The sequence below is a fragment of the Lathamus discolor genome, chromosome 3 (assembly GCF_037157495.1).
Source record: "Lathamus discolor isolate bLatDis1 chromosome 3, bLatDis1.hap1, whole genome shotgun sequence".
Lineage (NCBI taxonomy): Eukaryota > Metazoa > Chordata > Aves > Psittaciformes > Psittacidae > Lathamus > Lathamus discolor.
In genome coordinates, this window is record NC_088886.1 from 118,976,386 (window position 1) to 118,991,348 (window position 14,963).

Consider the following 14,963-nt stretch of genomic DNA (forward strand, 5'->3'; position numbering starts at 1 on the left):
CCTTTTCGTCATCCTTTGTCACTGTGCTTCCCCCCACATCCAATAAGGGATGGAGATCCTCCTTAACCCTCCTTTTGTTGCTAATCTATTACAGAAACATCTTTCATTGTCTTAAAAAAAAACCCAAACCCAACCAAATTCTGTCAGGGACACCAGGCTGGAAGCCTGTTGTTTTAAAAAAGAAGGCCTTTCATATAACTAAATGCTTTTAAAAATTAGTAATGTTTTTCTGCCATGTTTCCTACTAAAACAAGTAAGAGAGAGTTTAATTTTGGTGAGATAGAAGTCTTCAAAGTTTAGTTTATTCATGTAGTAGCTAGATCCATCCTTCTGAACCTGAACATGGAAAAATTGCCTATTTCAGATGATATATGTATCTTTGTTTTTTTAAAAAAATTCTCTTCATTTCAGAATATCTGTATAACAAAAGAATATGGAGGAAATACCTGTGAGAAAAGGACAAGGTGGTATAAGATGTCTGGAATCCTCACTGTACAATATACTACAGAGTCACCTTTGAAACACCGTTGTCATTTACATTTTTAAACCCAGTATTTCAAAGAGATCTCTGTAAATGGAAATTAAGTCCCAGTAAATGCTTAAGGAAGTTAAACTAGGTAAGGAGAACAGGCAAGAAGAAAGCTGTCTAAGAACAGATGTTACCTGCGGGTCTATCATGGATGGTTGTTGTAAATTTAAAGACTTATTTTAAAAGCATCAATCTGTTAGAGCTACAGGGTTGTCTGCCAGGGTTGTTTTCTACACCAACACAATGACTCAGCCTCTCATTAAAGTCTTCTTTTTCCCTGTAGTGTTGCACAATGGCACCTTTTATTAATTATCCCTTCCTGGAAAAGGAGAGTGTATGGAATGACAATGACAGCTAGGTTTTGAAACCTCATTGTATGTGCCTTTCACAACTGGTATTTTTATGTATGCTCATGAGGCATACATGCGCTGTCCACACTTTAAGACATATGTCTTCAAAGTGAGCAGTTCTCTTGGAGAATGAAAAAGACATGTATTTTTAAAATCAGTATGTTTAATGTTAGTTAAGACTGATCCCCTGAGGCCATGATTAGATTTAAGTCACTACCCAGATAACATGGATTTATTTCATTTTAGTTTACTGATCCCATCACACTTGTGGTTCCTTTTGTCATAGGATTATAAACCTATACTTAAAAGCCACATCAGATTATAGAATGTTTCTCTTTACTAATGGATCAGAGAGAAATGTGAATTTATGATCATTATTTTTGTGGTTGTTTTTCTGTTAGATGCTTGAGGTGGCTTGTATTAATAATTTTCCTGTACTGTAAAGCTTATGTTATAAACTGTAAATGTATCATTAATGGGCAGTGGTGTGTATTCAGATTGATGGTCGTAGGTGCAGAGGAAATTAAACCATGAGGGAATACTATGATTATAAAGCTGACATAAAACCAAATGATCTTGATAGTGATACTTCTGGTTTATGAGCATGATTGGAATCTGCAAAGGCTCATTGGTTGACTGAGTCTAAGTTTTACCTTTACAATTTTACAGCAAACTAAAATGGGGAGACTACACTCACGTTCTAATTGCAGGCAGATAAAATCTGATCCAGAAAAGTGCTCAGCCTTTTAAAAATATTGTTGTGCCTTCTACTCTCATTAAGGGCAGAAGGAAAGGAGAGCTTCACGTACCTTTGAGGACTTCGGTGCATTAAATAGTACAGATGTACAAATTTGCAGTACAGTGGGTAGAGAACATGAAATTCTGAATGTTCTCTCTCTGAGTAGAATAAGAGGAAGAATCCTTTGTCTTACCTAGATTTGAAGCAAGGTTTTCTGTTTTTCATGTAGGTGTGAGGCAGGGAAGTAAAAAAGGCTTTCTCTGAAGTACTCTGAAGGAAATGGCACAGACAGCAATATAGGCAAACAGGCACAAAACTGCCCCTGACTTGGTATATCATCTGTTGTATCCAAAGGTGGGCCCTAAATATTGGGACATATGTTCTCATCAGTGAGAAAATATTGTAGAATCATATCTTTTCTCACAGTTTGCATAGCTGGCTTTCTAATGCTGGTGTGCAAGTAAAGAGCTGGTCTTTAAATGTGACCAGTGCATAATTTGTAAATATGATCAGTTTGTCATTCTGCTCTGTGTGACCTCTTAAGTACCTAGACTAACTAATGGGAATAGAAAAATTTATCTGCTTGACTTGAGGTAGTAATAATTTTTTTAAACCTAGTAGCAATTTATAGTCTGCATAGATTGGATTGTTTCATAGGAGAATTATTATAATAATTTTAATTTTATCTTAGAACTTATAATTATTCCTCAATAATGTAACAGGCCATGCAGCAGTTCATTTGTTTTTCAGTGCTCAGAATTGTACACGGCAACTTAAAAATTTAGTTTTAATCTTCTTCTTTCATCAAATTGTTTTGGGGGCATGTTTCCCTCTCTGAGCCCATTTCAAATATGATTATTAAAAGTTGCAGTGAGTAAATTTAAAGCTGAAAAAATATTCTATTAGGTGCAAACTGTTTTGGACTTTTGCTTCTCAGAATATATAATAAACATTAAGAGAGCAGGATGGGCTTTGTTTTTCTTGTACAGGCTTACGCACCCAGTCCTTCTAATTATTCATCCCTTGCTCTGATACTGCATTTTGCTAGATACTCTACAGGTGCGATCTCAGGGATTTATGCCCTGCAAGAAGTTTGTTTCAGTGGCATGGATGTTGCTTGTGCTTTGTCTTGATATATGTAATGGAACTTGCATAGAGGAAAAATGGGATTTAAAAAAAGAAAAAACGCTTGGGTTTAGTCCGTCAGTTTCAATAAAGACAGCTGTGAGGTCTTTCTTCACTCCTGCTTGAATGCAAGGCTTAGGTTTCTTACTGACTTTGGATCTAGACCTAGCAGAGAGAATGTTCTGGGAAGGAATGAGCCATTTCCCTTCTTAAGGATGAAAAAAGCATTGAAGGACAAACACTACAATTTTAGATTCTCTGACATGATTCAAACTATTCAAATAAACAAGGAATATTGGTGGGCCACATCCTCACCAGCTCCCGAAACATACTAGATGACTGCACTAAAAATGCAGCAATCATGAGTCGACTCTAGCTTATGGGAGGAATGGACCTAAATAATGACAGTGGGTTTTGCATGTAAGGTCCTTATTACTTAAAATCTTGATATTTTTTCAATATCATTAATCATGCTGAACTCATATGACTAATATGGTTGTAATTCCTAACTCCACAGGGGTTCTGTTAGAATTTAGTAACAATTACTGACAACTATTTCAGATAGCTTTTATTGTAAAGCATTTCCAAAAAATCTTCATGTGATTATATTTGGTCTTAATATGTGCTTTAGCTTGCAGATACTGTAAGAAAATGTAGATTGATTTGAATGATTGTTTCAGTGTAATATAGTTTTAATTCTATGTGTAGTGCCTACCTCATAATCTTGAATTTGGGGCATTGCTATCCTTCAGTGGAATTGTTCATTAAGTAACATTAATTAAATATGTATTTCAGAAAGTATCTATTAAGCATGCAGTATAATAACTATGGATAGGTTATTCTGAAAGCATTGTGTGAAGGATGTCAATAGAGTACTGTGCTGTATAACCCAATGCGCTCCTCTGGTGACAGTCAGATAACTTTGGATATGCTGCAGAAGGATGCAGAGAAACTACAAATCCTGTTCAGAACAAGTTACATAGGAGAGAACACTGAGTATTTTAGGGTGTTGATACAAATTCTTTGTTTACATACACCTTGGAGAAGATTTTTCTTTTGCATCATTCTGTTTCATGATAACTGAATCCCAGTTCAATTGCTTTCTTCAAGATAAGGGATTTTACTCTTGCATTTCACCACCATTCCAGATAGGAAGGAAGAAGTGCCATGCTGAGGAAGAGTTGCATTTGTTATGAGAAAAGTGATTAGGAGGAGATGTGAGACGATGAGGCTTAGTTCTGCAGGGGAAAAGAGATTTCTGTTAGTCTCTTGTTTTGGCACAGGAGGTTGTGCTGCATTTTAGAACTTGGCATACCTTTTTCAGCAAGCGTTGTTAATCCTCCTTTTTATTCCTCTATACTTGTGGGATTTAATTGTCCATTTTGTCATGCTAGTACATAGCAGAGAAAGTACGTCCTGCAGTACATTGTGCCTGCATTGGAAATCCAAGCAAACTGTGTCTTCTGAACAAAGTTTTCATTCTCTAGGAATACAGATTAGATCATTAAGCTGTAGTGCCCTTATCGGTGTTCACAAGCTGCAGAGTCTATTAATTGAATGAATGTGGCATGGGTTGATACACTGTCTCACCTGATCAGAAGGTAACCTTTCTCTGTCTTTAGCTATAGGTTTCATCCTTCATCCTCGAGCCTTTTCAGGGCACTGCGTTGATTGTGGGTTTATTGCTGTGTTCCATTTGTCTCCAGCTGGCAGATTCCTTCCAGCTTTTATCTACTAACCATAAGAAACCTAATCATGAATATATCATGTATAGATGATAAGCAAGTGAGAGTAAGCCTTTGTGTATGTTCCTTTTTACTGGAAAAATCAGTAAGAAACTGGAAAATTCTGACCACCTGTACGACTTTCTGAAAGGCAGGTAAGGCAGAGCAAGGTAATAAGTAGATTTAAAAGCCAGGGAGTTGACTGACTTCAGAATTAGTTAAAATTATGGTGTATTAAATTGGATCTGTGTTAAAGTGGTCTAAAGTGGAGATTCCTCCCATTGGCTTGCTGAAAGCAAGTGTATCTCAGAATCTGAATTCTGTTGAAGGCAAAGTATTTCTTAATCTTCTCAAGTACTTTAAATGTCTGCTGCTACTATGCTTGTGTTCTCAAACTGAAGAGATAAAAAAAAAAAAGCCCAAAACCAGTCTGTCAGTATCTTCCTTAAAAGGCAAATGTCTACCAAATCTTAGTCTCAACCCTTCACAGAGAGAAAAGCGTATTTTGTCTAAGTCTATGCAGTAATGAATAGTGGGAGAGTATGTTATATTGACATGAATTTACTATCAAGCCTGTTAAGGAATGAGGGACATTTTTTAAAAAGTATTTGAGTTTCACAGAGGCCATTTGGATACGTTTCTGAAATATTTGTTGAAGACAATTTTAGTGTATACATGGAAGAATAATTGCTCACTGGTTTCACTAGTTTCATACTTCAGTGAGCATTCTTGTACAAATACTTCCAGGATTCTGGGTTTCATTTAGCTTTTGTAGTCATTTACTGAATTGGTGAAATTTATAGCATTGCAAAATAACAATATTTTCCCATTCCAGGCTTGCCTGCACTTCATTGTGAGCCCTCCGTTGCATATTTTGTGACATATTTAGTGTTTATTGCAATGCTATATGTGTTTTCTCAATCAGTGTGTTTGTAATAAGACAATTATACTGGCAACTGCAACATAAAGCACATGCATCATGATTCATTGTAGTGCTGGCAGGAAGAGAAATGTCAATTTAGGTTGTTGTAAGAGGTTTCCTAATCCTGCTGAACTAAGGAGTAGGATTCTTTCTCAATCATTGCCATCTGGAGTATATAAAAATGTGAAATAACCTTTTATCATTAGGTTGGCACATGGTACTGGAGCAGTATTGGCATTGATGAAGTTCTAATGTAATGAAATACTAAGCAGTGAGAAAATCTCACTCTTTAGTATTTTGTCTAGGTTCTTCAGAGCCCTCTCTTCCAATTTATGAAGATTATTGAGCAGTTAATAATGTTTTAAATCTAAAATATACAGAGTCTATATTTGCAATAATCTGGTATTTTAATATGAGTATTAATCTCAAAGTAAATTTATAAATTCAAAACAACATGCACATGGTAGAGAATAATTTTTAATTCATACTATAGTCACGTAATTTAGCTCACTCTGTTTTCTTGACTTGCTCTACGTATTTGACAGGTATTTGTTGGCCATAAATTTTAGGTTCTAAAATTAGGCCAAGAGGCTTCATCCCCCACTTTGTCAGAAGCAATCATGGCACGTAATCCTTTGCTAATTTGATCTCGCCCACTGCAGAATAGTTGTTCTGTCCAACTTTTGCTATTGCATGCCTGTTCTGTACTGAACTGCTCTTATTTGCAGTACATACAGTACTGCTCAGTTTATGCATATTTGTTCTTACATCAGGTTAATTTTATAGATACATATTGATTAATCCTGTCCCCACTGAACCTTTGCTAAGGTTCTAAAACTAAACTTGCCCTTTTTTTTATTATTTTTTTTTTTAGCCTGACTCTTTCATGTGCCTTTTGCAATATAAGTTATTTTTTCTTAAAGGTAGGTGATCTAAATGTGTTTCAGATGGGTCTTACCAATATCACAGTACTTTATATCTACTACTGCCATCTTCTTAGAGCGGGTGCTTTTCTTCATGTTGAATCAGTTTCTCACTGGCGGTGGGAGGAGAATCCTGCCAAGAAATATAGCTTGCACCCAGTAGGATGCCTATAGGCATCTATGGAAGACTTGTTTGAGACTAACTGCACAGACTTACTTTAACAATGCCCTTACAGGTAGTGGAAACACAGACTAAGTTTCCAGCACCCTTGGTGTTCACACTGCCTCCATAGGTCTTAATCTGTTCCATGTCTTCTCTTGCTGTTGTTCTGAATACTTTCCTATCTATCTTCTCTTACCTGTTCTTCCTTCAGTCTCCGGATTCTCTTTGACTTGAAACACCAGCTCAGTTTCTGAATGACCATTATTACAATTATTGCATCCAGCAGAAACTGGTATTTGCTGTGTATTTACTGTTGTTTAGCAAAGTTTATATGGTAAGGCACATTTCTAGTTAGAATACTGAGTTGGATGTGGAGACTTAATAATTTTGATTCTTGAGCCTGTGCCTTATGTTCGTATTTTGAAGGGTCAATCATTGTGGAGTTCAGAGAACTAGATGACAGTCCTCTTTATTCTCCAGATTAAACAATATGAAGGCTGAGAGGTAGGGCTGGATTTAGAAGATGAAGGATTAGAACTGCAGATGTGATTTCATTCTATCTTGCTTAAATTGAAGTAGGCCAGTGATTTTGTGATCTCATAAATATAGTGGATGAGAATATATTTTCTTTTAAGCATCTTGTTTAATGTCCATATATTCTTATGCAATTCTAACAGAAATTTATGTCTGCAACATTGAGATTAATTTAATATTTTTAAAGTGCTAGCCAATCCTTATGCTAATTGTGTTTATTTCTGGTGCTTAGGAAAAACCAAAACATTGCTGATTTTTCTGTAAATGATATTGCTGTAAATTTCATAAATGCCTTGGGATTAAATAAAAAAGATGAGTGTCATATTCTCTACCTTTTATTGCTTATTGTTTTATAATAACAATTTTCACTAAAACCTTGAAATGCATCTGCTGTTGTGTGTTGTTTGTACGTACTATTGCTAAAGCTAGTAAGAATGCACAAGAGCAAATTTGGGGCATTCTGAGAGCATACTTGATTGACCTGCTCTGTTACGGTATTCAAATGTTGATTTTACAATTAACCTGTAAATAACCTGTAAAACTACAGAGACAAATTAAAAAGGAAAATAGCACTCCCTTCCACCAGAATATTTAGAGGTATGTCCAAATTGTGATGGTAGCTAACATGCAAGTATCTGAGCTAACATTCAGTGAGTAGCAGCAGCAGAAATTGTGCCTTTATCAGTATATTCTCTAAGTCTGCCTGTCCCTCAGATGAATATGCTGTTGACTGCCCTTCACTGAGCTGCTTGATGCAGTGCTATTGGTCAGGATCTAAGCCAGCTCATTTAAAGTTAGCTTGGTTATTGGAGCTGCAGCAATGGTTTTAATGAAGAGCATGCATCTCGTGCAGAAATAACATTCTGCAAATTATGTTAGGAAGATAAGCAGTGCTTTAGTGGAGAAATAATCACACTTTCAGAAATTTAAAATCTACATTTGAAAAATACATTAATTTAAAAAATAGTAGTAATAGTGTCATTGCCTTCCTGGTCCATGGAAATAGGAAAGATTTGTAGAGGTTGGTATCGTCTCTGGTTGCAGAAGCTAATGCAAGTCTAATAAACTATACAATCTCTTCCTAATAATTTAGTCTGTACTTAGCTTGAAATTTTATGTTTCTGTCCTGAAGAAACACTTGTATAAACATGTTTCGCTCTTTGTTTTTTTTCTGTATCTAAATCAGTTGCCTTTAGAAAAAGATTATGAAAATCATTCAAAGTCTCTTAGGATTTGTTTTCTTTGTTGGTGGCTAAAAGAAAATGACATTTTATAGCTAAGCAAGCAGAGAAATTCTAAACAATTTATTAACTAATATTGCTGTGAAATTACACATAGTATTACTTAAACAATGAAAGAAAACCTTCGTAACTGCAGATCTCATCCATCTACCTGGGGAAAAACTATACATGTGCAAATGAAATGACACAAATTAACAAAATGTCAAGTCTTTTACAGGCAAGTTGCATTTCATGGAAGCCATAGAAATGTTTCAAAGGGCTACCGACTCCGCTGTTTCTAACCCCATACTCAGTGGCAGGACATCAGACATCAAGATGGTTCTTGAAGATTTGGGGTGTTGAAAACAGGGGCATAAGAACTTCCCTAGGAGTTTTACAGTGGCAAAACTAAATTTTTTGGTGGGATGTGTGTAGAAAAGTTCTTAAAGCTAAGTCTCCTCTCCTTTGAGAAAATAACTTCATAAACAGGCTACACTTGCCACCTGATAAATTATGTGGGATTTTGGGGGAGGTGTGGGGCTGTGAGAGCAGAGATTTTTTTAGGAGTGGAGTGAAGGGTTGAGAAGGAAAAGTCTTGATTTCATTACAGCGTTTACCATGGGCCTCACTTGCATGGGTTTTTGATGCAGCAGGTTTGCATGAGGCATCATTGGGAGCTATTCAGGGTAGTACAGCTGTGGGAGTTGAGACAAATAACCCCGTAGATCTTTGAGATTGGGATTGATTCTGTGGAGACAGCAGAAGAAAATACTATTAAAAAAAAAAAAAAGGTTAAAGTTGCTTGCATACGTGTATATAAATTTTCATACATAGGATTTCTGATCTGTAGACTTTATAGCATTTTGCAAAGTAAATCTTTGTTTATTCAGTAAAACATCATACCTGAGACTTAAAATCCTAATCTTGAATCTGATGAACTTCATAAGGTACACAGTAGGACTGAGTTTTTCATCAGGCACTGAATGCTTACCTGAAAAGCGTAGTGAGGTAATAGTTGATCGAGCCTGTTAAGCAGCATTGAATTGATAAAAAAATTCTGAAAAGATTAAAACTGCACATGAAAAATGGGGTAAGTGGGAGAGAACAGCTTTGTGGTATGTCAGTAAACTGTTTTCCTATCTGAATTTCCAAGCTGCATGGTCTACCCACCAGTATGCTACTGATAATACAAGACCTTTTACAACCACATTTTCTAAAAACCCTAAATTGAGAAATACCCGATGCACATTTCCAAAGATGCTTGTCCAGTGTAATGAAGTTTTCAGTCAGAACCAGTCTCCTCACTAATTGAGAAGATGAAAACTGCAGTTACCTCGTGCTCTAAGTCTGTAGGTTCTCAAATCGGCTTAAGAAGAAAATCTTTGGAAAGAAAAAAATCCACTGTATAATTTGGGTTATCAAAATTCAGTGTGGCATAGATGATGGTATTTCAATAAACAAGTTGCAGGTCCAGTACAGAATATTACTTACTGTAAGCACATTCTGATTGAGTTCTGTTAAAGCTGATTTAAAAGGTTTATTGTATTAAAAAACTACAACAGAGATACCTAGCTTTCTGATAAACAGAGTACTGGCAGATCATATCTTTGTAATTTATGAACATAGTAGATATTACAAATGTCATTAATTCACTCTGATACAGTTTTGCAAAGAGAACAAAAGAATACAAAAAAGGAGTTGAGGAGCAAGAATATTAAATAAAAGGTGGGGGCAGGAATAATGCTTCTTGTCACATGCCTGGCTTTCCTGTTGGGGGTTTAAGAAAGTCTGGCTATTAGGATGTGGATTAGTGGAAGACTCATTCTTCTTCATGATGTAGGTCAAACACTAGCAAACATGTGGTGAAATAAAACACTCTTTTCCTCAGTAGCAAGTGAAAACAGTAGTAGCTCTGCAGATTTAGAGGACCAGACAGAATGATTAGCTTTGATGTCCTGTGTGCTATGCAACAGATCAGAAAAGTATGAGTAATGAAGGTTTCATGCACAAGAGCCTCTGACTGCACAGTGTGGGGCCACGTTAATGCTTTTTAAAAAAAAATAAACAGCTCAGTTCCTGAGCAGCCTTTTGTGAGAAGTCATTTGTCCAGGTCAGAAAGAGGAGCTGGCAATGTCCTGGAACATGCACACGAGGAGTGTCCCTGGAAGAGCCTATTCACGGGGGCCTGACTTTAATTTCATGCTAAGGGAGGCTGTTTGCAGGTACTGCATCTTTCTGGAGAAACTTTTCTTATTGATTGTGGCAAGTCTGAAAGAATTTAAGATGAATGATACAGTGAAATTCATAAAGTTGATTGTATATAATAGAGTTCACACTTCTGTGCAATTGATTTGAAGATGTCTTAAGCTCTCTTTTAGAGCACTTTACATGTTGGTCTGAAGAACTGTTTCTTCTTTCAGTGTTTTATGTGAAATTTCATAATTTTTCATTCCATGGGAAGCATATATCTCTCATGGGTAGCAATCTGTGATTTCTACAAGTCACAAATTTAAGCGTCATTTGCCCATGGTTTAGGTACTTTTATTATATTTATAATAGTTTCATAGTTTTATCATGGGCTAGTTCCACTGCAGCAAAAATGTTCCAGAGACTCTCTTTTTCTCATCTGCAAGTTGTGATAATGCTGTTGACTTAGAAATGAATTTCCTAATTTTAGTCGTCTTCTGTCTTCTCCTTCCTCTCTGTTTTTACTTTGAATTTTTAAATTCCTATTATTTAAAAACCTGTCATGACAGTGTCTTCTGAGAACTGACAGCACATAGACCAGCTAAGTCTCATTTGCATCTCTTTTAGATATTTCCACTCCTGCAGTTAACATTTAAACTGGTAAACCCAACACTAGGCATCTTTTTTATTTCTTGCTTCCACTGTCTGAAGTTGCTCAGTTTAGTCATCAAAGGAATAGAATAAAAATGGAGGATTGTTTTAATGCTGTAAAGTCTCTGAGATTTTAAGCTTTGACAGCAAGAAAGACCCTTGGTATCTAGGCACAGACCGTGCCGGGTTTTGTAAATTGCAAGGAAGGATTGCTAGAAAACGAGAAGTTCTTGATACAGTACTTTGCAGTCTTTGTCAGAAAGCAGAAAATCTGTCAGTTTGTAACTTGTTCATTTTTTCAAGTATCAGAAACTCACATTTCCAGCCCCAGTGTACTGGAAGCCTTAAATTTCAAAATGAAATTAACCATAGTCAGGATCTAATAAAGAAATCACCATTGCAGTTTTCTTATTTGACTTCTCTACTGTCTTTTGCATGGATGCCTCGTGAAAAAGACAGCAGTGGCTGAAGTTCAAACAGATGTAAAAATTAAGAGTAGTGAATTTTGTGTTGTCAGTTTGCTAATCAAATAAGTGGTGCCTTGATACTGTTGTATCTGTAGCTTAAACATTTTTGAAGACTTCTTGTGGGGCTTTTTTGCTGTAGAACATTGTGTCCATCAAGTATAATTGTTCTTATTTGGAGGTGATAAATCTTGCTAAGCCTGTGGGTGTTTTAGTGTGTTTTCATACCATATAGCTTGTAATGAGTCACTGGAAAATGTGTGCATACTCTAATGAAATTAGTCATACCCATACAGGTTAACTGAATATCTTTGTAACATATAAAAAGTAGGTTTTCTTCTTGTCAACTCTTCTTCTTGATACCTCACAAAATTACACTGGTCCATATTACTTTAGGGAAGTTCATTATGGACATTTTGGTAATGGGAATATCTATTATATGTTCCAAGCATGACACTTACGCATCTGTTTCATTTCTAAGGACAGATTATATCTAGCCCCTGCAAGGCATTTTAGTAACCAATCTGGGTGAATCAAATTCTTCTTGCTGGATGTAATTATTTTTTAGGCCAATCTAATGTTCTTTAGACCACTTGTGTGTTATAGATCAGCTTGATTGCAATGACCCTTGAACTGTGAAGTTTCTTTCAGGTTAGATAAGCAAGCTGAAGACACCTATCCATTTATAAACAGATGTATGTGTTTCATACATCAGAAGTCTGTTTTCCTAAGGTTTGTGAGAAAACACTGTCTCTTTATTCTCCTTTCAGTCTGTTGCCAGTACTCTGGAGGACAAGATTGATACCGAAGTTTGCAGTATTTCCTTTCTTTGTCTCCTTAGGATAGGTGCCTTTCTGAGAGAATTCTGTTAATAAAAATACTTCTTAAAAAACTGTGTCCATATGTAATATTGAAAATAGTCTAGGTCTTTTATCCACGGTATTACCCTATGCAAAAATATTTGAGGTGAGATGGTCAGAGGTTTGTTTAGACTACAAGCTCTTGCAGCTAGGATTTTCTTTTCTTTTGCTAGGAATATTTTTGATGTACAAAATATAATAAGAAAGATATCCTAATTCCAGGAATTATATTCTTCCCTTTCAGTCCTTTCAAGTTCAACTTCCTCAGTAGTACAAAGGGCAATTTTGGTCAAACAGCAGCTCTAACAGTGCTGCTTACACAGGTATGTTCCACCCGCTTAGTGTAATTCAGCAGTAAAATGGGAAAAATTATCTATAGGCATTTCTGTATGTCTCAGTGCTGCATAAAATCCTAGCAGAGGAATTCTGTGATAAGTGTGCAGCCTTTCTTTCTAACTGGTGAACTGTATTCTGGGGGATTGTTTCAGCTACAACACTGTCTTTTTTGGCAGGTGATGTTAATGCTTTCTGACAGGAATCACTATGGAGGCTTGTTTTTCTCAGTTTGAGCTCTCATGTGTTAAGCTTTCACATGTCGAGCTTACAAGAACTTATCTGTATTTACAACTCAGAGAATTATAAGTAGTACTGGTTTTGATAACGCCATTCTAAGATTATTTTATGAATTTTCTGTTCCTTGGTGATTTAAGTCTGCATTTCAGTTTTATCTGTCTTCTGAATCATAATTTAAGCCTGTGATAAAGGTATTCATTTGTTAAACCAAATTCTATCAATGATGAATTCTCGTGTACTGAAAATAGCATGAATATCTTTTGTTCTTGCAGCGATGTTACCTGGTATAAAATCTAGTGTTTAAGTGTTCCATACTGCAGTCCTGTGCTCAGGATATACTTCATTGACCATAAGCCCCTGTCAAAACATAACTGATAGTACTTGGCTCCAAAAATGAAGAGACTATATAGGGGAAATCCAAATTTATCCAATTAGTCATACGAATCTTTTCCATTTAATCAGGAAGTCTGCTTCTGTGTCTGTAAAGGACATAGCAAGTTGAGGCAATTTTAGAGAGCTATTTTAATTGACAGGGTAAAACCCACAAACCAAAAGAAAATTCCAGATATTTTTTCCATAGCCGGGTATATGACACCTGTAATTTGTAGTTGCTGAAATATACACATGAAGAATGGAAGAACATGACATCTTTTGTTCACATAATTCCCAACTTCCGCTTGCAGGTGAATAGAGTAAAAATACTTTATGTAATAACCAAGAAGTTTGTTCATTTTGTTGAATGTCTTAGAAATGTAGTAAAAAGCAAGAAAAAGTGTTTGCTGCAGTGTTCTGCAGATAAATATTCTAGTAGTGATTCTAAGCAGTGAGGTGTGGTATGGATGAGCAAGGTCCTAACATGCTTAGAGTTGGTGGAGATTATCAACACGTCCAAAGACAGATACATGGCTGCATCTGTTAGTAAAACTATATGAGTAGAAATGGAATTTGTTTTATTTAGATCTTTGAGAAATCATCTCAGTAGATGCAGAAGAAACACATAGGGAAGATACTTGATAAAGAAACTGAGCACCGCTGTGGCCATCTGGATAAAAATAAAGCAAGATACTTGTCGTGGTTTAAACCCAACCACAAACCTCGTCCACTCACTCCCCTCCCTTCTTCTTGCCCTCCCCCTGCTCCTGGAGGGACGGAGAGGAGAATCGAAAAGAATGCAACTCCCACGGGTTGAGATAAGAACAGTTTAGTAACTAAGGTATAACACAAATCACTACTGCTACCACCAATAATAATAATGCTAAAGGAAATAACAAGAGGAAAGAATACAACACCTCAACACCAGCCGACCAATAACTCGCCCCACTCCCCCCAGCCCAGCACCGACCGATACCTCGTCCAACCCTGCAGACCCCAACCCTTCCGGGTCACTCCAAGTTACATCCTGGGCATGACGTGCTGTGGTATGGAATACCTCTTTTGCTAGTTTGGGTCAGGTGTCCTGTCTCCGCTTCCTCCCGGCCTCCCCTCCTCCCTGGCAGAGCATGAGGCTCAGAAAGTCCTTGGCCAGACCAAACATTCGAGCAGCAACTGAAAACATCGGCGTTATCACCACTGTTCCAAGGCCAAAAGATCAAAACACAGCACTGTACTAGCTCCTAAGAAGGAGAAAAATGACTGCTGCTGCTCAAAACCAGGACATTATCCACCCCTTATTCCATACCATTCACGTCATGCTCAGATCCCACATCTTCAATATGCCATCACTCTTACATATATATATACATCTACATATACACAGAGAAAAACATCATTTCTTAGTGCATGGACCTATAAAGCTGCTGAGTCCATCTGGTCCATGATGTCAGGTTCCATCTCTTGCAACAGTCTCTCAGAGCAGGAGAGGCTGTGTGCCGTGTTCACACTCGTGAATAACCTGGGCAATAGTGTCCATTGCTGAGTCCACCCCTCGATCATGAGTCCATCTCTATGTTGCGTCTCTGCGCTGATGGCCTGAAGTGCCATGGGCCCACCAGGCTCAAAA

The 14,963-nt window shown here is 36.8% G+C and overlaps 1 protein-coding gene across 2 annotated transcripts in view; it reads left to right on the forward strand.

Moving 5' to 3' along the window:
• The window catches only part of NCKAP5 (NCK associated protein 5), a 405,798-nt gene that overhangs the window by 201,987 nt on the left and 188,848 nt on the right, over nt 1-14,963 (forward strand). The gene's annotated exons all lie outside the window — the stretch shown is intronic.